General features: G+C 39.7%; 1 pseudogene; it reads left to right on the top strand.

Moving 5' to 3' along the window:
* The first annotated feature begins 5915 nt into the window (after positions 1–5915).
* Positions 5916–24432, top strand: part of LOC102835864 — a 28895-nt pseudogene continuing 10378 nt past the window's right edge.

Consider the following 24432-nt stretch of genomic DNA (forward strand, 5'->3'; position numbering starts at 1 on the left):
TGGTGGGCTTGAATCACCAACCTTATGACTCACAGTGCTGTATGCAACCTATAGAGCCATCCCAGAGAACCCTGATACCATGGCCCTGGATGATGACCTGAACACAACTCTGTGGTTCAGTTTTCAGTCAAGCAGTAGATATAGTGGCTATGCTCCCCATAGAATGAGCAACCGTTCAAGGTCAAATAGGCAGGGTTTATCTGAGGAAACAGTTCAGGAGGCTTGAGAAGGAGAGCAGAATGGAAACAAAAATCACAGGGAGGGCTAACTGATGTGACATGAAGGGGATAGCAGTCACTGAAATGAAATGTATTATTTGTTGAATGTAAAACTAATGATCTGTCAACCTTCACTCATCACTAATGAAATAAGAAAAGAAAGCAGCTGTTAGGTCTCTTTTGAGCACTAAAAGTTCAAGAATAAGATAAACTGATCTAATGTATTATAACCTTTATATCAAGATAATGCTGATTCAATGAGCTCAGATAATATTATTAAGAATCCCTTTTCTGATTTTCCCCAAATACTTCAAATATTATGTACTGAATTTTATGCATTAAGTACAAGTATATTTCTCCATTTTATTAATCAAGTACACATATTATTCTTATTTTAAAAAGGATATCATGCTTAGTAGAGGATCAGCAATAAAGTAAGAGGACCCTCAACAAGATGGATTGCCACCGTGGCTGCAACAATGGGCTTGCATATAACAACTATGGTGAGGATGGTGTGGGACCAAACAGTGTTTCCTTCTATTACACATAGGATTCCTATGAGTCCTGGCTAACTTGACAATGCCTATCCCCACCACAACAGGTCACGTAGGTGAATACTGATTTTCCTTGGGGGATGATGGTAGTGATAGGCATAGTGTCAGAAGAAGAGGAAATGCACTGTGTTGGATATGTGCCTCAATTTCCTAAAAACCCTGAAATGAAGGTGGACAACACTCTTTTCAACAGCTGTCTCTAATGGGGTTTCAAATGAGCATTTTCTGCTAAGAATACAAAGAGAATCTCAATAGGTAGTATCTTTTTTTTTTTTTTTTAATGAATAGCATTTACATGTTACAGCAATTGCTATAAGACAAATATAAGTCCATTATTACCTCTGTTCTCCTTGGTAGCTTTTTCTCTCTCACAGCCTCTCTCTCTGCTCACTTCCCCTGGGAGGCTGGTCAGAAAGCTGAGGTGGGGGTGGTCCATCTGCCCTCTGCAGAGCTGACATTTACCTGGAGTTGGCAGGGGTGTTCAAGCTGGTAGGAAGCCCAGCAGCAATTATTTGAATTGGTAGTCTAAGGACTGGGGGTGGTTCCTTCCAAGAGCTTTCCTTTTCTAGTCCAGCCATACACTCTTTGAATCTTATCCATCACTCAATTCAATAAATATTTCACCTGTTCCTAGTCTGTATTAGGTGCTGTTCTAGGCAATGGAGACCCAGTGGTGCACAAAAGAGGCACATTTCTTGCTCTCAGAAAATAAATATTCGAGTTGGGAGACAGAAATTGAACAATTAGATAAATAATATAATGTCACATGGTGACATATGTCTTAAAGAAGAACACATTATAGTATGGGACTAGAGAGTGACAGGCATGGAATACTACTTTAAGTAGGGTGTTCAGAAAAGGCTTCACTCAGAAATGACAATTGAAGAGACTTGAACGTAGCCAGAAAGCAAAATGGGGAATACCTACAGAAAAGCAGTCCAAGCAAAGGGAACAGAAAGTGCAAGGCCCTGAGGCTAGAATGTCAAATGCAAACTTGAAAAGCAAATTGAAGAGCTGTTGACTCTGTTGTGGCACCTTGGCCAGATGCACATCTTACCCCATTGCTGAGCAAGGCTAACTAGTTCAGTCCTCATTGAACTTGTATGCCTTAAATGGACTTTGCTGAGGAGAAGGATGTACCGGAGTACGTGGACCAGAACAGAAATTATGAAGAGTGGAATTGGAGATACATCATGGACCATGCATGGTAAGGACTCTGGATTTTATTCTATACATGATGAGAAGCATTGGAACATTTTCACAAAGAACTGAAATGACCAGATTTATGGTTAAAGCTATGCTTGGATGGTATACATGTTGCAGGGAAGCAAGAGAAGAAGCAGGAGATTGGTGAACAGGCCATTGTAGTAGTTAGGCAAAGGTGGTGGTGGCCAAGGGGGTGAGAGTAGAAGGAGCCAACATTTTTTAAAAGGATGAAACCAGTAACGTTCACTGATAGAGTGGATATAGAATGTTGTTCTTGTTGTTAAGTGCTATCTAGTTGATTCCGACGCATAGCGACTCCAAATAGGGTTTCTGAGAAGTAGCTGGTGAATTTGAACCACTGACCCTGTGTTTCAAACAGACCTTGCTATCCAGTGCACTATCCCACAGCACCACACCAGGACTCCAGATATAGAATATGTGAGAAAACCAAAACAAGCCTAGGTTGACTACATATTTTTGGCATGAGTGATGGGTAAATAGTATTTGTATTGTGATGGAGAACACTGGAAGGAGCAACACTGGGGTGGAATAAAGAGCCCAGTTTGAGACATGTTAGGATTGAGATCCTTGTTAGACAATCAAGTGTAGATGTCAAGTAGATACATACAGGTGGGGGATCTAAACCTCTGACTACAGAAGCAATAGGACTCAGGAGGGGGTTTTGTTTTGTTTTAAAGATATAAATAATAACATTAGTACATTAGTTATTAGACTAGAGACAGAGACATAAGTTTGAAAATTATCAGTATATTGTTGTTGTTAAGTGCCGTGGAGTCAGTTCCAACTCATAGCAACCCTGCATAAAGTTTCCAAGGAGCAATTGGAGAGCTTGAACCACAGATCATGTGGTTCAAATCGACCTTTCAGTCCAACGCATTAACTCACAGTGCAACACCAGGATTCCATAACTGGCTTTAAAGCCACGTTAGTGGAGTGTATTACTCAAGAAGTGTGAATACATATGCAAAGGACTACTAGGACTGAGCCTAAACACTCCCAGATTTAGAAGTTGAATGAAAGTGATGCTCCAAGAAAGCAGACTGAAAAAAAGTAAGCAGCACAGGTAGGAATAAAGGTTGTTGTTGTTGTTGTTATTGTTGTTGGTAAGTGTAGTTGAGTCATTTCTGACTCATAGTGGCCCCATATAGGGTTTCCAGGAGTGGCTGGTGAGCTTGAACTGCAAACCTTGTGGTTCAAACTGACCTTGCAGTCCAGTACTTATATCCTACAGTGCCACATCAATTCAAGTCAGTTCCAACTCATACTCTCAGCAGAATATAACACTTCGTGGTACTGTGCCAACCTCACAATTGCTGTACTTGAGCCCATTGCAGCTGCCACTGTGCCAATCCATCTTGTTGTGGGTCTTCCTCTTGTTTGCTGAGCCTCCACTTTACCAAACATAATGTCCTTCTCCAGGGACTGGTCCATAATATGTCCAATGTATGAGGGATGGTTTGAGGCCACCATTCGCTCTTCAGGCTTTGCAAAGATTTACAGCCTTGGAAACCCTATACAGGGCCACTGTGAATAAGAACCTAGTTGAAGGCACTTAACAATAACAACAGAGGATGAGGAAAGAACCCATGGCAAGAGTGGGAAGAGAAACAGAACTAGAGAGAGAGAATGAGACAAGAGAGAGAGAGACAGGAGAGTGAGAGAGACTGGTTTAAGCTGTTGACTCTGGGCCCTGGCACCATAGCCAGGTGAACATCTTACCTCAATACAGAGGCAAGGTGGCCAATTCAATTCAAATTGTATTTTTCACACCTTAATTGAATTCTGCTGAAACAATGCTTTTCTTTCTTTTGAAATGATTCCTTTAGGTGACTTTCCAATGCTGTTTTCTTTCTATGCAGTTGACTTTGATTATCTGGTAATTCCCAAAGAACTGAGCAATTTGTTTGCATTTGGGTTTGTTCTGATTAGACAAGACAAGCCTGTGTCCAACCTAACTCCCTCCTTCAACCTACTCACTCCATCCCTTCGCAGAGTTCCTGCATTCTGGAATTTCTGCTTTTGAATGTGCCTTTTGGGGGCATCCCTTCTTCTTCTACTACTAGTCTTGGGCTGTTATAACTTTGGTGTATTGAGTGTATCCTTCCACCACTATACATGATTGAGCATGATCTCTTCAATCTCCACACTTATTAAGTTTTCAGTGTATATTTTAGGAAGGTGGATGAAGCACTGAGCTAGGATTCAGAAGCCCGTATACCACAGTGGTGAAGAGAACAGACTCTGCAGTCACACTGCCTGAATTCAAATACTGCCTATAACCACTAACTACTGGGAGTCCTGGAGTGGCACTGTGGGTTAATGCGTCAGACCACAAAGTCGTTTGAACTGCAAGGTTGATGGTTCAAGCTCACCAGCTACTCCTTGGAAACCCTATACAGGGTCACTATGGGTCGGAATGGACTTGGCGGCACTTAACAACAACAACTAACTACTGAGTGACTTTGGGAAAGTTACTTAATCTCTTTGCTTAAAGTTAGTTATTTTCTGTTGACTCTAACACTATCTCCTTTGCTAGCATTAGATGGGTGTCATCACCAGTCTGAGGCTTATTTTCTTCATCTGTCAAATAAAAGGGTTGGACTAGACTAGATTATCCAAATCTAGGATTCTATAGCTTCAGTGGAGTCCTTGGGTAGTATAAATGGTGAATATGTTCAGCTTCTAAATAAAAGGTTGGACGTTTCCCTTCCAAGACTAAGACTTAATGGGAAAACATAAGCAGACATGCGCTCTGACTGGTGACTTCGTTGGTCACTGATAAGGGGAAGTGAGGGGAAAACATCAATGAAGCTGTGAGCTAAGCCCTACCACGTTCAATAGACTCCCGTGAACCTGGGTGGAGACCTGGTTGGCCAGCAGTATGGCAAGACCTGGGGACTCCTGGGCCCAGAGTCAGTGACATAGCCACAGAGGACTAGAGTGGAGAGTGAAGCATCCAGCTGATAAGAGAGGGCATATACACAAGAACACCCACACTTGCAGATAATACCCACTTGACCTGGCTTCAATGGCTAGAAGATCAGAATTCAACTAGAAGAAAAAGGAAGAGGGAAAAAAGAGTAATGTGATACAATTTGATGAACTTGACCTACACCTCTGGATGCAGTAGCTCAAAAGAGGGAGCAAATCTTTACAGCAAGGATCATTCCCACCCCCTCAATACACAGGGTATATAGGGATGGGCAACTTGGACATTGGCTAACCAAAATGGTGGTGGTGGGGCCTACAAAGGCAAGAAGTGACTGGCTTACAAGCTTTCAAGAGGGCCTAGATCCAGAGGGCATGGAGGAAGGTAGAATCTCCAGTGAGTAGTATCCAGTTTGTCTAGGCAGGGCTGATGAAAGGAGTTGGGAATAGCACTCATGTGGCACAATAGTGAATAAATTGTTATCAGGACTGACTGTGAGGGTTGGAAATGTAAAGGTAGACATTTTGTAGCAAAAGGAGGGGAGTGGTTGACCTTGTAGTCCAGGAGCAGAGGTCCCTGGGACCATCAAGGGAGAAGAGTGGAATGCGGGAGCCCTACCCAGCGAAGCAGTGACATCAGAGATGGAGGCAGAGACGATGATGTGGAGAGATGGAGCGGCTGGAGACTCTAGACCCAGAGAGGGAGAGGGGCTGTGTGCTGATGACCAGAGGGCAGGCTTGCTGGGTATACCCTTTGCTTGGCTGATGATGCATGGAGGGTATTGTAACTATGGCAATGAAACAATATATGATATGATGGATGTAAAGCTAATGTTCTCCCATGTAAACTATTACATAATTCACAATAAAACACATTTTAAGAAAGAGAGAGAGATTGAAGGCGAAGATTAGCTCTTTGTGTTTCAGCTGATGGAGTTGAAAGCTTGCTGAGACCAAGATGTTTTCTTAAAAGTGAAAATGCCGAACCATGTACAATCCCAACTTCAGTAGCTATTACATCAATGGTGAGTCTGTGGTCTTCTGCCAGTTTCTGGACTTCAGCCACAGTTTCTTCAATTCGTGAGGTTGACTGTCTTCCTGACTCTCCTTAAAACGTTTAATTTATCTAAAAAATGGTGGGGCAGCATTCCTGTAAACTTGTTGCAAAGCTTTAATGACTTAAAAGCTTTAGCAAAACTGGAGTTCAGTTAAAAACGTATTATTAGCTCTGACTTCAAAATAATTTTTTTCTATGGCACATAAAGTATTCTTTTTTTGAAGACATCGATGAGGGTAAGAACTTGTCTGCAGCTATCCACTGATTTCAGAGATGTGTTTAAATACGCTTTGTATAGAATAAACCAGTGCATTTATGAACTGGAACCCCAGTAACAATGTATTTTACTTACCTTGTATAATTGCACTGATTCAGTGCAAAAAAAAAAAAAAAAAAGATTAGAAGTTTACCTTAAGGTACCTTGGAAGAAAGGTCTGGTGATCTACTTCTTAAAAATCAGCCACCAAGAACCTGATGGAGCACAGTTCTATTCTGACATACAGTTGGTTACCATGAGTGAGAATCAACTGGCTATAGTTTTAGTAAAAAACAAAGGAACTGACAACATTCTGGCTCACAGTTTTGGTCCAAAATGTATTATCCTCATCTCTGAAGCCTTTGCTAAGTTACTTCCCCATGAGCCAGGCTTCATCACTTCCTGTGGGCCTGGTAAAATGGAGAAACAATTGAAAACTGGACTAGAGCTTGGGCTTTGGAACCAGACTGATCTAGGTTCTTTCTCTGCCACATGCATGTATGCTCACCTGGGCAAGTTATTGAGCCTTTCTAAACCTCGGCTTCCTGATCTGTAAACTGGGGTTATTAATGGAATATTCCTCATAGAATTATTGTGATGAATAAGTGAGATAATATATATCAACAAAATGGTTTGCACCTAATAAACATTCAACACTATTAGTTATTATTTTCCTTTAATTTACTTGTTTATTGAGGAGTAACTCACATATGATAGAAAGTATAAAGATCATATACAACTCTGTGAATTTTTACATACTTACATATATACCTGTTTAACAACTCTCAGACCAAATTATGAAACATTTCCAGTGCAACAGAAGGCTCACTTTTCCTCCTTCCAGTGAAAATCCACCCTCTTTCAAAGTAAACGATATTCTGAAGGTTAGTTTTGCCTGTTCTGAGACATCACGTCAATAGAATCAGACAGTATTGTGTTCTCTAGGGTCTTGCTTCTTCCCACTCAACATTATGCTTAGTGAAATTCTTCCACGTTGGTGCAAGTAGCAATATTTTGTTCTCCAATACCATGGAGCATTCTACCTTTTCAGATAAAGTGCATCCACCACAATTTATTTATACTGTGTACTATTGATGGAATTTTGAGTTGTTATGTTTTTTACTTTTATAAATAGGATTCTATGAACGTGTCTATACATATCTTTGATACAGACAAATACTCATTTCTGTTGATATATATCCAGAAGTAGAATTGCTGGGTCATAGGCATTTGTAAAGGAGCTCTGGTAGTGTAGTAGTTACGAGTAAGGCTGCTAACCTCAAGGTCAGCAGTCCGAAACATCCAGCCATTCTGCGGGAGAAAGATGAGACTGTCTGCTCCTGCAAAGATTTACAGCCTCTGAAACCGTATACAGGGTCAGTAAGTGTCGGAATCAACTCCACAGCACATCACCATCACCACAAGCAGGCATTTGTAAGGTTAGTTTTAGTAGATGATAGTAAACAAGTTTCAAAGTGGCTGTACCAAGTACAGTCCCTCTAGCAGTGTGTAGGATTTTTAGTTGCTCACAGACTTACCATTCTTTGGTTTCCTAAGTCCCTTTCATTTTAGTCTTTCTACTGGGAACATAGGAATAGTAGTATCTCACTGAGCTTTCATATTCCTGATGACTAATAATCAGTTTTTTTATGTTTATTTTCCACTTGGAATTCTATTTGGAAATAATGGTGAAGTATATTACCATTATCGTACTCTAAAAATATCTGTATAATTATCTACTCTCCCAATGGATTATAACATACTTGAAGTCAAAATTTGTGTGTCATTCGTTTATGAATTCTCAGTGCCTGGAATAAGGTGTCCACCACTCGCCTGTCAGTTTATTGTACTGTGGTGATTTGTGTGTTGGTGTGATGCTAGAAACTATGCCCCTGGAATTTTAAAGACCATCAGATGTGGGTGGACAGGTAAGGTGGAGCTTCCAGACTAAGACAGTCAAGGAAGAAGAGGCACACTACTTCTGAATGATTAACCACTGAAAATCTTATAAATAGCAGTGGCACCTTGTCAGATATAGTGCCGGGAAACGAGTCCTTCAGGTTGGAAAATACTCAAAATATGACTGGGGAAGTACTCTTCCTCAAATTAGAGTTGACCATAATGACTTTGAAGTCCTGGTGTGGCTCAGCTGGTTAATGTGCTGAACCTCAAGGTCAGTTTGAACCACAAGGTTGGTAGTTCAAGGTCACCAATTGCTCTTTAGAAACCCTATACAGGGTAGCTATGACTTAGAACTAAGTCACTGACACTTAACAACAACAATAATGACTTAAATGGAGCAAACCTATCGGCACCATCATTTGCTGAAGAGGCACAACTGAAAACGAAGAGAAACAGTTGCAAATATTCATTAATAATCAGAACATAGAATGTATGAAGTATGAATTTAGGAAAATTGGAAGTTGTCCAAAATGAAATGGAATCCATAAAGATTGATATCCTTGGCATTTGTGAGTTGAAATGGACTAGTATTAGCCATTCTGAATCTGATGATCATACGGTTTAATATTCTGGGAATGACAAATCAAGAGGAATGGTGTCACATTCATGGTCAAAAAGCACATTTCAAGATCTATGATGAAGTACAATGCTGTCTGTGATAGGATAATATCCATATGCCTACAAGGAAGACCAGTTAATAACATTATTATTAAAATTTACACACTAACCATTAAAGCCAGTGATGATGAAATCGATTATACCAGCTTCTTTAGTCTGAAATTGATCAAACATGCAATCCAGATGTATTTGTAATTACTGGTGATTGGATTGTAAAAGTTGGAAACAAAGAGGAAGGGTCAGTAGTTGGAAAATATTACCTTGATGATAAAAATGATGCTGGAGATCGCATGATAGAATTGTGCAAAACCAATGACTTATTCATTGCAAATACCTTTTTAAACAACATGAAAAGCAATTATACTTCACCATATGGAATACACAGGAATCAGACTGACTAAGTCTGTGGGAAGAGATGATAGAGAAGGCCAGGGGCTAACTGTGGAACAGAACACCAATTACTCATATATGAATTTAGATTAAAGCCAAAGAAACTTTAAACAAGTCCATGAGAGTCAAGATATAATTTTGATATATCCCACCTGAATTTAGAGACCATAGCAAGATAGATTTGATGTATTAGACACTAATGACTAAAGACCATAGCAATTGTGGGATGACATCAAGAAGATCAAACATAAAGAAAGCAAAAGGTCATTATGAAGACAAGAAAAAACAAAAGTGACTGTCAGAAGAGACTCTGAAACTTGCTCTTGAACGTAGAGAAACTAAAGTGATTGGAAGAAATGATAAAGTAAAAAATTTGAACATCTTTCAAAAGGCAGCTCAAGAAGACAAAGGCAATTATAATGAAATGTGCAATGACTTGGAGTTGAGAAAAACAAAAGGGAAAATGCTAAGCATTTCTCAAGTTAAAAGATTCGAAGAAAAAATTCAACCCTCAACTTTTGATATTGATGAATTCTAAGGGGAAAATATTGAATGATGCAGAAAACATCAAAAGAAGATGGGTGGAACACACAGATTCACTGTATCAAAAAGAAGGGGTCAATATTCAACAATTTCAAGAAGCAGCATATGATCAAGAACTGATGGTACTAAAGGAAGAAGTCCAAGCTGTACTGAAGACATTGGCAAAAAATGAAGACACCAGGAATTGATGGAATACAAATAGAAATCTTTCAAGAACCTGATGGAGGCAGTCACTCACCTATGCCAAGAAATTTGAAAGACAGATACCTGGACAAATTATTGGAAGAGATCCATATTTGTGCCCATTCCAAAGAGAGATAACCCAACAGAAAGCAGAAATTATCAAACAATATCATTAATATCTTTTTTTGAAGATAAGTAAAGAAGTGGATGTAACAACAGTACATCAACAGGGAACAGCCAGAAATTCAAGCTGGATTCAAAAGAGGATGACAAACTTGGAATATCATTTTTAATATCAAATGGACCTCAGCTGAAAGCAGAGAACACTGGAAAGATGTTTACTTATACTTTACTGGCTATGTAAAGGCTTTTGACTGTGTGAATCATGACAAACTTTGGATAGCATTACAAAAAAGATGTGTTTCACTAATTGTGCTCATGAGGAAACTGTACACAGATCAAGAAGAAGTGGTTAGAACAGAACAAGGGGATACTGAATGGTTTAAAATAAAGAAAGGCATGCCCCAGGGTTGCATCCTTTCCCAGTTTAAAAAAACAACAACAAACTTGAAGTTTTCAAACACTTCATTTTGGTTGGGTCCCCACTCAGCACTCATGGAAGCAGCAGTCAAGAAATCAAAGGACATATTTCATTAAAAAGCACTATAAAGAGCAAAGATGTCAGTATGAGGTCTAAGCCTCTTCACATATATATGAGGCATTTCAACAGCCTCATATGCATGTGACAGTTAGACAATGAATAAGGAAATAAAAATATTGGACAATGCAGAAGAATGGATGCATATGAATTATGGTGTTGAAGCAGAATATTAAAAGTACCCTGGACTGCCAGAAGAATAAACAAAGCTGTTGTGGAAGAAGTACAACCAGAATGCTCTTTAGAAGCCAGGATAGCATGACTTTGTCTCTCATACTTCAGACTTATTATGAGGAGGGACCAGCTCTTGGAGAAGGACACCATGCTCGGTAAAGTGGAGGGTATGTGCAAAAGAGGAAGAGCCCCCAAGGAGATGTATTGTCACAATGACAGCGACAATTGGCTCAAAGGTAACAGTAATTGTGAGGATGGCGCTGAACCTGGCAGTGTTCATTCTATTGTGCATATGGTCACTATGAGTCGGAACTGACCCAAGGGCACATTACAACAACAAAAGAATAATTCCTTCCAGTACTCTCTTTAAAAAACTTTTTATTGTGAGTTGAGTGAAGGTTTACAGTGCATATCATCAGTTTTACATTCAACAAATTACACACTTCATTTCATTCAAGAATTGCAATCTCCTGTAACAACTCCTCTCTGTTTTTCTTGTGTTCTGTTCTTTTCCAAACCTTCTGAAAAGTGTCTTTAGGTAGATGTTTCCCTTTTGAATGGTTGGCCATTCTATGGTTTGCCTGTTTAACTAGTATTGTTGTCCTCCCTATATACTTATCTTTTGTTTGGCTGAAAACGGAACCATGGAGGTGAACTTAGGTCCAGACCTGAAGAGTGAACAAGAGTCATAGTTCCAGGATTCTACCCGTCTCTGTCTGACCAGTAAAACTGGACTTTTTTTTTTTTAATGCCCTCAGTTTTGGTCCGCATTTACTCCCACTCCATTCAGGGCTTTTTAGCATGATATCTTTCAGAGCGTTTGGTATTGTAAGTTGGGCACCATCTAGTTATTTTGGTCTCAGGATCATGGAAACTGATGTTCACATAGTACATAGTCCGTTGGACTAATTGTTTCCAAGTGTATTCAATTTTCATCACTCTTCTTTTATCTGGACAGGGAGAGACTAATAATAGCATTGTAGATGGCTGCTCATGAGCTTTTAAGACCCCAGTCATTACTCACCAAAGTAAGATGGAGAACATTGTCTTTTGTGGACTATGTTATGTCAATTGGCTATGGTGCCCTGGCAGTATGGTCCTGAGCCCTCAGGTCCATAGATTCATTCCTTAACGATGTTTAGTAAAGTCTAAGAAGTTAGCAGAATTTTGCCCCCTGCTCTATCTACCACATTCATGGATATATTGCAGCAAAGGTAAATACCTATGTACAAATATGCTCTGTCAAATCTCTATATTTTTGTAGCTATATTCCCACTCTCCATCCTACACCGTTCAGCCTGAGTATCTATTCATGGATTTACCAGTAGACCACTATTATTTCAGGATTGTGTATATAATAGCATTTACCTCTGTTGCTTTTAACCCTTGCACTTCATCAGTATACTTAGAATGAATAAATTATCTAACGCCCAGGACCCAGCTGATCATGACAAAATGTCGCCATCTGGTGTTGGCAGAATGAAAAAAATGGATGATGTAAAATTAACTAGCTGGATAATCCATTAGACTTTCTATTTGAGTTTTCTGTTATAGAGTATATGTTGTTGCTGTTGCTAAGTGCCATTCAGTTAGTTACAACCCATAACAACCCTTTATAGGGTTTCCAAGAAGTGGCTGGTGAGTTTGAAACACTGACCTTGTGGTACAAGTTGAACCTGGAGTCCAGCGCATTAACCCATAGTGCCACATGTTGTTGTTGTTGTTGTTAAGTGCCATCAAGTCGGGTCCGACCCATAGCGACCCTGTACAGGGTTTCCGAGGGTGTAAATCTTTACGGGAGTAGAAAGCCTCATCTTTCTCCCGCGGAGCGGCTGGTAGTTTCGAACCGCTGACCTTAAGGTTCGCAGCCCGATTCGTAACCACTACGCTACCAGAGCTATACACACACATATGTAGAGGATAATGCACTGGACTGGAAGGTCAGTTTGAACTGCAAGGTTAGCAGTTCAACCTCACCAGCTGCTCCTTGGAAACCTAATATAGGGCTGCTATGAGTCAGAACCTACTCTACAGCACTAACAACAATAACACACACACACACATATATATATATATATATTTTTTTTTTTTTACATTAGCTCTGCATCCTTGATTACTTCTTTAAAAATGTTTCTACATATCATTTAATTTCTTTAAATACATTTAGAGTTTAGAATTCTTTTTGTTGTTGTTAAGTGCTGTCAAGTCGGTTCTGACTCATAGCAACCCTGTACAAGGTTTCTGAGGCTGTAAATCTTTACTGGAGCAGAAAGCCTCATCTTTCTCCTGCAGAGCAGCTGGTAGTTTGGAATTGCTGACCTTAAGGTTCACAGCATGATTCATAACCACTGCGCTACCAGAGCTCCTTGAGTTTAGAATTATGGGCTTTTAAAAAAAAGTTATTGATTGCTTGGTTTTCAAAAAATTGAATGTGATATTTATAGGTGCAACAGGTTTTCAGTTCTAACTGTATTCCAGCTTTCTGGTGGGTAATTGTATATTCAAGAGACTAGAGAATCTCAAAGACTAGTTAGGGAGAAAAATGAAACTCAGAGTGAAGTGTTGTGGCAAATGGCTTCAAATTCATTCATTTACACATCTATTCACTCAACAGATACATAATTTTGGAATCCTGGTATGCTGCTGTAGAAAAATGCACTGGACTACAAGGTCAGTTTGAGCCACAAGGTCGGTGGTTCAAGCCTACCAGCTGCTCCTCAGAAGTGCTATACAGGGTCACTATGAGTTGGAACTGACTTGATGACATTTAAAAACAACAACATATGCCAGGCACTGTTCTAGTTGCAAAACCCCACAAAGATGTGTGCTGTAAAACACAACTTCTCTGTGAAAATCTGTAGTAAATATATGAGAGGGTTCAAAAGTTCATGGCAAAATGGAATTAAAATATAATGGATTGTTTCCATGAACTTGTTTGAAATCTCCTCATATAGCTTCCATAGGCATGGCCTCTTCTGTGACTGCGATGTTTTTAGAAGACGTAGACTTATTAGCAATTTCCTTCCGAGAAGAACTGTGACAAATGTCTTAGCCTGACTATAGTTTAAGAACTGGAACATATAACCTGTCCCTATATAGTGAACAGCCATAAAGGGACAGAAACTAGAAACTTTCCCTTTGCACTTCTGAAATTCATTCACATTGAAATGCTAAGATTTGAGACAATGATTTTGAACTTTGGAGTGAAGGTAAGACCTGGTTTCAGTCATACCCGTTGGAGTTCTGTGATGAGGTTTGAGACTAAAGTCTCAACTAATTGTCTTATTTTGTTGTTGTTGTTAAGTGTCGTCGAGTCGATTCTGACCCATAGCGACCCTGTATAGGTTTCCAAGGAACAGCTGGTGAGCTTGAACCACCGATCTTGCAATTCAAATGACTTTGTAGTTTGATACATTAACCCACAGCGCCACACCAGGATTCCAATGGTCTTACTTTATTCTCTGCTTATATGTCTCTTGGGGAGCTTCTGGTATGTGGTAGCTAGTCAAAGAAATAATCCTCTGGTCCCTTCTCCCAAATAATATGCCTAATGAATTGGTAAATCAGAATCTCCTTCATTCTATCTACCACTACATTTAGTTACCAGTGTCTCTGACTGCATTAGTCAACTTTTACATGGCCTCCTAAAAGTTTTCAGACTTTACATTACTATTCAGTAAATATTTATTTCATAGTCTGATCCAGGAGTTGTGCTAGATGTTGCACAAACAGAAATGAAAGTCAGTTTTTGCTTTCCAAGAGAAGATAGAAAAGTTAACACATGATTTCTATATAATGTGCAAAGGTCTATCATCAAAGTAGGTGTAAGGAACATGAGAGCACTCATCTTTTCTTTTAAATAATATTTTATTGTGTTTAAGGTGAAAGTTTGCACAGGAAATTAGATTCCTATTTAACAAATTTCTACAAAAATTATTTAATGATATTGGTCCCATTTTTTCCACAATGTGTCACTATTCTCATTTATTCTGCACTGGTTGTCCCATTTCCGGTGCTCTAATCATGCCCCTGCCTCTTCACTTTTTCATTTTTGCTTTAGAGTAAATTTTAACCCTTTGGTATCAGATATTTGATATTTTAAAGGAGCCAATTACTCATTCTTTTAGTTATGACACAATCAGTTATTTAGTTAAAAGGTGACCTCAAGGGACAATTTTGGTTTAAAGTTTAAAGATGGTCTTTGGGAGTCTTCCAGTAAGTCTGAACTTCTTAAGAACTTGAGTTCGATTCTATATTCTCCTCCTAATCTATTAGGGTCCATTCATTGTGGCCTTGATCAGAATAATTGGTAATGGTAGCCAAGTACCATCTAGTTCTTCTAGTCTCAGTGTAGGCTGGGGCTCATGAGACTGTTAGTCCTCTGGACTACCTTCTTCTCTAAGTCTTCACATCAACTATCAATGCTAGCTCTTCTGTATACAAGGTAGATAGAGATGGGCAACTTGGTCATTGTTGTTGCTGTTGTCAGGTGCCATTGAGTCGGAACCGACTCATAGCGACCCCATGCACAGCAGAACGAAACAATGCCTGATCCTGGGACAACCTCACTACCGCCGCCACACTTGACACCATCAATGATGTCACCTGGCTGATCCATCTCGTTGGGGGTCTTCCTCTTTTTCTCTGACCCTCCACCTTACCCAGCATGACATCCTTCTCCAGCGACTGTTCTCTCCGGACAATGTGTCCAAAGTATAAGAGACGAAGCTTAGCCATCTTGGCCTCCAAGGAGCACTCTGGTTGCACTTCTTCCAAAACAGATCTATTGGTTCTTTTGGCAGTCCATGACACTTTCAGTATTCTCCTCCAACACCACAACTCAAAGGCATCAATTTTTCTACGATCTTCCTTATTCACTGTCCAGCTTTCGTATCCATATGAGGTTATTGAAAATACCATGGCTTGGGTCAGGCGCACCTTAGTCCTCAAGCTGACATCTCTGCTCTTCAGTACTTTAAAAAGTTTCTGTGCAGCAGATTTGCCCAATACAATATGTCATCTGATCTCTTGACTGCTGCTTCCGCGAGTGTTGATAGTTGATCCAAGAAGAATGAAGTCCTTGACAACCTCAATCTCTTCTCCATTGATAAGAATGCTGTTTATTGGTCCAGTGGTGAGGATTTTTGTTTTCTTTACATTGAGTTGTAATCCATACGTAAGGCTGTGCTCTTTGATCTTCATCAGTAAATATTTTAAGTCCTCTTCACTTTCAGCAAGCAAGGTTGTATCATCTGCATATCTCAGGTTGTTAATAAGTCTTCCTCCAATCCTGATGCCACGTTTTCTTTCATAGAACCCAGCTTCTCTTATTATTTGCTCAGCATACATATTGAACAAGAATGGTGAAAGAACACAACGCTGTCGCACACCTTTCCCAATTTTAAAACATTCACTGTTCCCATGCTCTGTTCGAACAACTGCCTCTTGGTCCAGGTACAGATTTCTCAGAAGTACAATTAAATGTTCTGGAATACTCATACTTCTCAATATTGTCCATAGCTTGTCATGATCCACACAATCAAAAGCCTTCGCGTAGTCAATAAAGCATAGGTAAGCATCCTTCTGGTATTCTCTGCTTTCAGCCAAGATCCATCGGACATCTGCAATGATATCTCTTGTTCCACGGCCTCTTCTGAATCCAACTTGGACATTGGGTACCTAAAATGAGGGGGTGATAAAGGCACAAAGCAACTGGCTTACAAGGTTTCAAGAAGGAGTTTAGTTTAAGAGACTGTGTGTGTGTGTGGGGGGGGGGAGATAGAGTCCTCACTGAATAGTTTTCATCTTGTCTATATGGGTCTGGTACAAAGAGATGGGGACAAGACTCTTATGATTCAATAGTGTGTAGTTGTGATCATGACTAATCGCAGCTGTCACAATTGTAAAGGTAGAAGTTTTGTAACAAAAATGCAGGAGTAGTTAATCTTGCAGGCCAGAAATCGAGGACCCTAGGACCATCAAGGGAGAAGAGCACGAGCAGAATACGGGACCTTATCCAGAGAAGCAGTGACACTAGAGATGGAGGCAGAGATGGGGACATGGAGAGAAGGAACAGCTGAGGACTCTAGATTCATCGAAAGAGAGGGCCTGAGAGCTAAAATGAATAGAGAGTAAACACGTTAACTGATGGTACATGGACGGGATTATAATCATTGGAATGAAACAAAGTATATGATTTGTTGAATGTAAAACTGATGATCTGCCCTGTAAACTTTCACTCAATTCACAATAAAAACTTTAAAAACAAAACAAAAAAAATGAATGACTGGTCTATGCAAATAGGGTGTGTAAAATCCTTGCACAATTTGGCCAAATACTATGCAAGTAAGGCACTTGTTACCTATCTATGGGATAGGTCAATTTGTGGTTTTGGTGGGAAGAGTAGACTTATAAAAGAGCCAATCCCAGAGAGTTTGGAGAAGAGCCAGTAGTGGAGCACATCCTCTGGACCCGGGCCTCTGCTGAGAACCTTCTAGAACCGGAAGACAGAAAGAGCTGTGACGTTGGAGATGACAGCAGCACTAAGGGCAGTAGAACAAGATACTGTGGTCACCTTGACAACCCAGGAAGCAAAAGAGCTGAGTGCCATTAGGCAAGAGGATTGCTAGTGGAATGGGCTGCCTCCAGGTACTTTACAATGGAGTCAAAAGAGTTGTAACACATTGCCTGAGTCGGGACCAGTGGCAAAGGCTGAGAACAAGGCCTGTGTGGGCAGGATTGAGAAGACACTGAGAGATTGTCCTGGTTGGAAGCTGATTGATGAACTGTATCCTGCATCCTGCTATTTCCAAGTTGATCCTGACTTTGAATTGTAACCTATTAACTTCCCTAATGGAGTCCTGGTGTGGCACTGTAGGATCGGTACTGGACCACTTACCACAAGGTTGGTGGTTCAAACCCTCCAGCTGATGCTTGGAAACTTTACACAGGGTTGTTATGAGTCAGAACTGACTTGATGGCACTTAACAACAACAACAACTTCCCTAATGAATCCCATAATCATGAGTATGGTGTGTGAGTTCTATCTGGCCAGTGCAGAGAAGTAAAGAGTGCCGTCAGAGAGATGGTTTGTGTCAGAATTTGCAAAAATTGGAGAGTGAAGTTATGTCTGACCTCCTTTACATAGGAATAAGTCTTGGGCTGATGCTGATTCTCAGCCTCCCTCCTGAAGTTAGGTGAGCACTTCTATCACTACATTACAAGCTGCATGAGGAAAGGTCCCTGTATACACAGCTAGAAGATCCATATCCCATCTTTAAGGTTGCGGGGAGCTATTGAACAATTTTGACCTGGGAACTAACTGAATACAATTTATTATTTAGAAAGTTTCCTGGCATCCATGTAGAGTGTGAGTTATGATGGAGTAACATGGGAAGCAGTCAAATCTGCTGAATGTCATTGAAATACACCTACCCCTCATTTACTATCTTGTTATCTGACATGTTGCATTATGGCAATAGTAAAATAGAAAAAAACCTGACAAGAAGAAGCTCTGGTAGCGTAGTGGTTATGAGTTAGACTGCTAACCTCAAGGTCAGCAGTTTGAAACTATCAGCCATTCCATGGGGGAAAGATGAGGCTTTGTGCTCCTGTAAAGATTTATAGTCTCAGAAACCCTATATAGGGTTGCTATAAGTCGGGACCGACTTCAAGGCACATGACTACCATCGCCTGGCAACAACAAATGCTGAGATATGCCAAGACTAGCATTGGCCGTGATGGCTGCATGTCAACCTGGCTGGGCCATAGTTCTCAGTGGTTTTGCAGTTATGTTGTGATGTAATTTGGAAGTTATGTAATGATGTAGTCATCTTCTACTTTCACACAATGCCAAATGCCGAGCATTTGGATCTGTTGAGAAAGCCCAGGGCAGCTCAGAGTTTAGACTTGTTTTGGTAGTGGCAGGTAAAATATCCTGACTCTCAAGTTTCATTTTCTGTTTAGAGGCAGTACAGCATCGTGGTTAAGAGCAATAATTGGAAGCCAGATCTGCCTGAGCTTAAACCCTGGTTCTACTTTTTAGCTGTTTTATGCTGGGCAATTTATTTGACCTTTCTGTACGTCAATCTCCTTACCTACAAAATGAGAGAATCAGTAGCTCCTTCATAAGGTTTTTATGAAGAGTAAATTTATTAACATAGGTAAAGCACTTTGGAAATTTACCAGCACATAGTAAGTGCTCTGTAAGTGTTTGCTCTCCCTAATCCCCAGTTACACAAAGGGTTAACAGACCAGATTGAAATTTACTTGGATTAACCACCACACAATAATGTCTCTGCAGAATAGGGGATAAACACAGATGTATATGTTTTAAATTAAAATGTTTATTCATGAATGTATTCATTTTTATGATTTATCATCTTTTTAGATTAATTGACTAATCACTCATAATGGAGAAGCCAATTTCTACCATATATTGTTTTGGGGAATCTCAGAAGTTATAGACTTAAAAAGGACCACCAGCAGCATCAGAAGGCTCTGAAAGATGTAGAATTTTGCTGAGAGACAAAAGCAGGAGATTGGGGTTTGGTGTGGGTTGAGTTGTGGGCCTGTGAATGTTACTTGACTGACTTTAAACAGCAAGAAGTAGAAACTATAAACCATGGCAGAGGCTTTTATACACACCTCCCTGTTTCCCCAAGAATTCAACAATGGTAAGTCACAGGGATCAAATAGAAATTGAAAAGGAAAACTAGTGGTGGTTGTGTGCCATTGAGTCAGTTCCGACTCATTGAGACCCTGGGTAGGGTTTCCGAGGAGGAGTTTGGGCCACAGACCTTGCAGCGAGTGGTCCAGTGCTTATCCCATAGCACCACAACAGGACTCCTATAATATAGAAAGTTTCTTAAGGGGAGATTACTCTTGGTGTAAATTATGGATAATAGTCATGGATGGATCTGTATTCCAGAGAAGCTGAAACAATAGTAGTTCTCCCTTTATCACTAACGTTTTTATGCTTACCATTTCTTCCTTTTATTTTTTATAAAATCTGTACTATTATTTACATCTGAAAATAACAATATTGATTTAGAAGGCAACATGGATCTTAGAAAATAGCTTCTTTTTCATTATGTGATGACATTAGTAATGCTGCTAATTTCACACTGGTTCTGGGATCTCCTTGAATTTTCTTAACTTTGTCAGTAAGGGGCTGTGCTGCCATTGAGTCAATTCCAATTTATAGTGAGTCTATAGGACAGAGTAAAACTGCTCCTTAGGGTTTCTGAGATTGTAAATCATTATGGGAGCAGACAACTTCATCTTTTTTCCCGGGAGAGGCTGGTGAGTTTGAACCATATACCTTTCAATTAGCAGCCCAACGTTTAACTAACTGAGCTCCATGGATTTATATCCTGTTAATGAAGGAGCTCTGGTAACGTAGTGGTTATGAATTGGGCTGCGAACCTTAAGGTCAGTGGTTCGAAACTACCAGCTGCTCCGCGGGAGAAAGATGAGGCTTTCTACTCCCGTAAAGATTTACATCCTCGGAAACCCTGTACAGGGTTGCTATGGGTCGGAACCGACTCGATGGCACTTAACAACAACAACAACAATGTGAGAAGGTGGACTATATGAAGAAGAGTACCACAGTAGGACTGGAAGAAGACTCGTTAGCAACTTGTGATGTACAGATGATGCAATTTTGCTTGCTGAGAACTAAGAAGACTTGAAGGAGTTACTGATGAAGATCAAAGACTACTGCTTTCAATATGGCTCACATCTCAACATTGAGAAAGCAAAACTTCTCACAACGAATAAACAACATCATGATAAATGAAGAAAAGATTAAAGTTGTCAAGGATTTCATTCTACTTGGATCTACAATCAAGACCCATGTAAGCAGTAGTCAGGAAATCAAAAGATATATTGATGTGGGCTTATCTGCAAAAGATCTCGTTAACATATAGTTATATGTTAACATCTCGTTAACATATAAATGGGTGTGGGAGGAAAAGTGGGAGTAATCACAAATATTGTAGGTTAGGCAGAGGATATTTGCACATGGTTAATCACTTTTGCTGATAATAGTGCTTTAGGATGCAGCATTGGACTGCAAACCACAAGGTTGGTAATTCAAACTCACCAGCTGCTCCTAGGAAATCCTATAAAGGGTCTCAATGAGTAGGAACTGACACATTAAAAACAAAAGTATTTAATCCTGCTGCAAATATATCCATAAATGTGGTAGAGTATTGTTGTTGTTGTTGAGTGCCATTGAGTCATAGCAACTCTGTATAGATTTTCTGAGGTTAGTGTAAACTGACAACCTTGTGGTTCGCAGTCCAGGGCTGATTATACAGTGCCACACCAGGAATATACAAGAGAAGAAGTTATAAAACTTCTTAGACATACTGAAACACCTTGAAGGAATGAGTAGCTGAGACTGGGAGTTCAGGACCATAGTCTTGGGGGACACCATGATCAATTGGCAAAACAGTCTAGGAAGACAATGATCTACATCTTACTTTGGTGAGTAGTGACTGGGTTATGTTTTGTTTTGTTTTTTTAAATTTAAGTTTTTATTGTGAACTGTGTAATAGTTTACATGGGAGAACATCAGCTTTACATTCATCCTATCATATTGCGTTTCATTGCAATGATTACAATTCCCTCCATGCATCATCAAACAACGAAATGGTACTCCCTGCAAGCCTGCCCCCTGCTGTCAGCACACAGCCCCTCTCCCTCCCTGAGTCCAGAGTCCCCAGCTGCTCCATCTCTCCATGTCATTGTCTCTGCCTCCATCCCTGGCTTCACTGCTTCTCTGGATAGGGTCCAGCACTCCGCTCTTCTCCCTTGATGGCCCCAGGGTCCTCTTCTCCTAGACTGCAAAATCAACCACTCCCCTCCTTTTGTTACACAATGTCTACCTTTACATATGCAACTCTCACATTCAGTCCTGATAACAATTATTCACTATTGAACCAGAAGAGTCTTATCCCCATCTCCTTTCATCAGCCCCGTCCAGTCCAGACAGGTTGGAAACCACTAAGTGGAGCTTCTACCTTCCCTCGCACCCTCTGGAACTAGGTTCTCTCTCGAAAGCTTGTAAGTCAGTGACTTGGTTTTAAAAGCTCATGTTGTTGCTGTTAGGTGCCATCCAATTGGTTCTTAGTCATAGCCATTCTATGCACAAACGAAACACTGCCTGATATCCTGGTCATTTTCACAACTGTTATTACTTAAGTACATTGCTGCTCTCACTGTGTCAATTCATCTCTTTGGGAGTCTTTCTCTTTTTCACTGACTCTCCACTTTACCAAACATGATGTCCTTCTCCAGGGACTGGCTCCTCCAAAAACATATTCAAAGTATAAGAGATGAAATCTCGTATTTCTGGCTTCTCGGAAACCCTATGCAGGGTCTCTATGAGTCAGAACTGACTCAACGGCACATAAAAACAACAATAAGCATTTTGGTTGTATGTTTCCCATCATAGATTTGTTTGTTCGTCTTGCAGTCCATGATACTTTTAATGTTCTTCTCAAACATAATTCAAATGATTGATTCCTCTGTGGTCTTTCTTATTCATTGTCCAACTTTCCTATGTGTATGAAGCAATTGAAAATAGCATAGCTTGGGTTAGACACACTGATATCTTTGTTGTTTAACACCTTAGAGAGGTTTTGTGCAGCAGATTTGTCTAATGCAATATGTTGTTAGTTTTCTTGACTGTTGCTTCCATGAGTGTTGATTGAGGATCCAAGTGAAATGAAGTCTTTGACAACTTCAATATTTTCTCCATTTATCATGATGGTCTTTATTGGTCCAGTTGTGAGGATCTTTGTTTCCTTTACATAGAAATGCATTCCATTGAAGGCTGTAATATTTGATCTTCATCACTAAGTATTTTAAGTCCACTTTGTTTCCAGTAAGCAAGGTTGTGTATAATATGCATAGCACAGGTTGTTAATGAGTCTTCCTCCAATCCTAATGCCATGTTCTTCTTTATATAATCCAGTTTCTCTGATTACTTACTCAGCATACAGACTGAATAAGTATGGTGAGAGGATAGAAGTCTCGTGCACATGTTCCCGATTTTAAACCATCCAATTTCCCTTTGTTTTGTTCTAACCCCTACAGGCTTCTCATGAACATAATCAAAGGTCCTGGAATACCCATTCTTCACAATTTAATCCATAGCTTGTCAAGATCCACACACTCAAAAGCTTTTGCATAGTCAAAAATGCACAAGTAAATATCTTTCTCATATTCTCTGCTTACAATTAAGATCCATCTGATGTAAGCAGTGATATACCTAGTTCCACATTCTCTTCTGAATCTGGCTTGAATTTCTGACAGTTTCCTGTCCATGTGCTGTTGCAACAGTTTTTGAATTACCTTAAGCAAAATTTTCCTTACATGTGGGATTAATGATATTGTTCAATGATTTCCATATTCCATTTCACCTCTCTTTGGAATTGGTACAAATAAACATAGATCACTTCCAGTCAGTTGACCATAGCCCTGTCTTCCAAATATCTTAGCATAGATGAGTGAGTGCTTCTAGTATTGCATCAATTTGTTGAAACATTTCAATTTGTATTCTGCCAATTCCTGGAGACTTGCTTTTCACTAATGCCTTCAGTACTGCTTGCAGTTCTTCCTTCAGTACCATTGGTTCTTGATCACGTGCTACTACCTCTTGAAATAGTTGTACATCGACCATTTCTTTTTGGTGCAGTGATTTCTTCCATCTTATTTTGATGCTTTCTGCATTATTCAATACTTTGCGGGTAGAATCCTTCAATATTTCAAGTTGAGACTTGAATATTTTCTTCAGTTCTTTCAGCTTGAGAAATGCTCAGTGTGTTCTTCCTTTGTAGTTTTCTAACTCCAGGTCTTTGCACATTTCATTATAATACTTTGTCTTCTTGAGCTGCCCTTTGAAAGCTGATGTTCCGATTTTTTACTTCATCATTTTTTCCATTCACTTTATCTTCTTTACAGGATCACTATGGGTCAGAACTGACAGCACTTAACAACAACAACAACACACTCAAGAGCAAGTTTCAGAGTCTCTTCTGACATCCATTTTTGTCTTTTCTTTCTTTCCTGTCTTTTTTAAAACGACCTTTTTCTTTCTTCCTGTATGATATTCCCACAGCTTTTCAGGTCTTCCGTCATTAGTGTCTAATGCATTAAATCTGTTCTTGAGATGGTCTCTGAATTCAGGTGGGATGTGTTCAAGGTCATATTCTGGCTCTCAAAGACTTGTCTTAATTTTCTTCAACTTCAGCCTGAACTGGCATATGAACAATTGATGGTCTGTTCCACAGTCTGCCCCTGGTCTTGTTTTGGCTGATGATATGGAGCTTTTCCATTGTTTCTTTCCACAATTGTAGTCAATTTGATTTCTGTGTATTCCATCTGGTGAGGTCTATGTGTGTAGTCATCTTTTATGTTGTTTAAAAAGGTATTTGCAATGAATAAGTCACTGGTCTTTGAAAATTCAATCATGTACTGCAAGAAACCAAAAGAGACTTACAAAAATGGAAGAAAATACCATGCTCCTGGATAGGAAGACTCAACATTGTAAAAATGTCAATACTGCCCAAAGCAATATACACATATAATGCAATACCAATCCAAATCCCAACGACATTCTTCAAAGAGATGGAAAAAGCAATAACAAACTTCAT

Source organism: Chrysochloris asiatica, unplaced genomic scaffold (genome assembly GCF_000296735.1).
Source record: "Chrysochloris asiatica unplaced genomic scaffold, ChrAsi1.0 scaffold00008, whole genome shotgun sequence".
In the NCBI taxonomy this organism is placed as follows: Eukaryota; Metazoa; Chordata; class Mammalia; order Afrosoricida; family Chrysochloridae; genus Chrysochloris; species Chrysochloris asiatica.